Here is a 2,846-nt window from a genome sequence, read left to right as displayed (position 1 = left end):
GAAAGCATTATAACTCAATGAATTTCTGATGTCTGAAAGACACATATTTAAACTCATTGGTATCATGTTGTAAGGAATGTGTTTGTGTAAAAACAAAAGATATTTTTGTGTCTGAATGATTTGATACTGTTCTATAGTCCAGGCCATTGTTACAGTATTATAGAAAATAGTGTTTAAAAGTGGGTGATTGTTTTTGACATAGAATGACAGAGCACCTTTGATATATAATTGGGGAGCAACATAATCTAACATGTTTTAATTTCTTGTGCAGCTTGAAAACAATAAAGAGAAAGTATGAGAACAAATTAGACTTTATATAGGTCAATCATCCTATTAGGACTCTTCAGGGAACACATATCTAATTTGCATAATTGTATTTCTATAGCTGCCAGGCTAGCTGCTGTGAAGATCCATGTGTTTAGTGAGTTCAAACATAAAAGATGTTTTTATTCTTACAATTGAGTAAGAAAAATATATTAACTCTGTACATACATACCAATGAGTTTAAGTTAATAATAATCAAATATTTGCATAATTGAAACACACCCACTATTATCACACCTCAATAGTATCATTTAGAAAATAGTATCCTATCCAAAATTTAAATAGATGAGGAGTGGAATATTTGATATTTTTTGAAAGCATTTTTTATTTTTTTCTTAACAGTTTAGTCTTTAATTAAGCACATAAAACTGTACTACTTAATATATTTCTCCATGAACTTTTTGTGAAATTCAGATCGCAGTGTATCGTTTACAAATCTTTTGTTTTTCCTCTGATCATCTGTACCCTTTCCACAGTTCTCCAAAACACCATCGTCCCGCCTTCTTTTAACATTGAAGTTCTCCTGAGGCTGGAATGACTAACGAGATTTAGGAGAGGTTTTCCACTCAGAATGGTTTTCATGTGAATTTTCTCTTCCTCTGCTTTTTGTTCTTGTTCCTTCCTGGACTGCTCTTCAGCTATTTCCTTATTAATCTTCTCTAGCTCTGCAAGAAGAGCTGCAGTATCATCATCATTGCTCTTCTCTTCAAAATCCTCACCTTCCTCATCTGTGAGAGGGTCCTCAGCATCAAGGTTGGCAGCAGGAATCTGGTCTAAGCGGGGTTTCTTTGACACTGAAGAGGAAGTTGTATGTTCTCCTGTTGGACAGTCCCTAAGTTTTTTTTCCCTTGCAGCAGCTCTCTCTCCCTCTCCCTCTCTCTCTTCTCCTCTCCTCTCCTCTCCTCTCCTCTCCTCTCCTCTCCCCTCCCCTCCCCTCCCCTCCCCTCCCCTCCCCTCCCCTCCCCTCCCCTCCCCTCCCCTCCCCTCCCTCCCTCCCTCCCTCCCTCCCTCCCTCCCTCCCTCCCTCCCTCCCTCCCTCCCTCTCTCTCTCTCTCTCTCTCTCTCTCTCTCTCTCTCTCTCTCTCTCTCTCTCTCTCTCTCTTCCAACTCTCTCCTTAAGTCATGATTGTGTACCTCTTCAGGGGCATCCTGTGTGGTTTGTCTGTACTTGCTTTTTGTAAGAGAGGGAAGGTCTCTGTGTGAATACTACTTGGAGAGCTAGCTCAAATCCTCTTCTCCTTTTCCTCTCCCACCTCTTGGAGGTTCAAAAGTTGGCCTGACTGCTGTTGTCATCTTTTACTTCTGGCAGAGATCTGACGCAGCACCTTGGGAAGCTCACTTACGAATTATTGCAAGTACACTGTAGATGTCTTCAGACACATGAGAAGAGGGCATCAGATCTCATTATTCATGGTTGTGAGCCACCATGTGCTTGCTGGGAATTGAACTCAGGACCTCTAGAAGAGCATTCAGTGCTCTTAACCACTGAGCCATCTCTTCAGCCCCATATCCAAAATTTAAACAGCATTGAACCTTGGAAAATAATTTATACCATAAGTATTTAAATAAGCTTCTTGAAATATTACTCATTATAAAAGCCTGATAAAATATCCCATGAATTTCAAAATAAAATTTCATTTTTTAACTAACCTAGTGAATTTGTGTATTACTGATTAAAATTACATCAGCTCTACCCCAGATAATCAGAATGTAAAATTTAATAGTTTATATCTGTGATTAATTACTGTGAAAATACAGAGTATTGTTTAGTAATGATTAATTATTATTTTAATAAATATTCATAGAGTTCATGAGAAGAAGAAAATTAGAACTTTACTGAAAGTTCATCACAGTCTTATTTTTGAGACTAGTTCTCATTGCATAGCTTTGAATGCCATGGACCAAGTTGGCTTTGAACTCATAGCGATTTACCTGACACTGTCTCCAGAGTGTTGTAAGTAAAAGTGGATGCCACCATATTTGTATCTCTAGAGACTTTTAACTGTCCAGTAATGTTGCTTTTATTTTCTTAATTCTATTGCATTGATTGGAATATGTAAATAAGCATTCATATTTTTTTTAAAGTTTCTCAAGTTTATTTTAAAACTCCTGACTCTTCTTACCATAAAGGAAGGTACAATGGTATACTAGTACACGACTGGCCAGAACTTAGATTTTTATAATTTATGTGGATATGGTTACATATTAATGATTCCATGAGATTGCAGATAGATAAATTACACAAATTTAGCACAGAGTAAAAGATCTAAAACATGCATCTATTTATACACACAATCTGAATTCATTTGTGTGTTGAACACTTTTCTATTTACTGTAATGAAATAAGCACTTCTTCATCAAGCTATAACTTTACTACTTAGTTTGATTATAATTTTGGAACCATATTGCATGAAGTAGGATACATTACACTAAGTCCATTCAATTCACCAGATGATTAAAAACATAATATGATTAAGAGAAAGGCTGGACAGTAGACATTTTGGCTTTCTTGGCTCTCAATT

The 2,846-nt window shown here is 36.6% G+C and overlaps 1 pseudogene across 1 annotated transcript; it reads right to left on the bottom strand.

The window, feature by feature from the left end:
• Positions 1-697: 697 nt before the first annotated feature.
• Positions 698-1,617, bottom strand: LOC308415395 (spliceosome-associated protein CWC15 homolog; annotated as a pseudogene). The gene is made up of 2 exons: positions 1,417-1,617; positions 698-1,185 (listed from the first exon to the last, which is right to left on the bottom strand). The product of its transcript is annotated as a spliceosome-associated protein CWC15 homolog (transcript).
• Positions 1,618-2,846: the final 1,229 nt, after the last annotated feature.

The sequence above is a fragment of the Micromys minutus genome (genome assembly GCF_963924665.1).
Source record: "Micromys minutus genome assembly, chromosome: X".
NCBI classification, from domain to species: domain Eukaryota; kingdom Metazoa; phylum Chordata; class Mammalia; order Rodentia; family Muridae; genus Micromys; species Micromys minutus.
The sequence above is the reverse complement of the archived record's forward strand: the minus strand, read 5'-3'. Positions and strand labels throughout refer to the sequence as shown.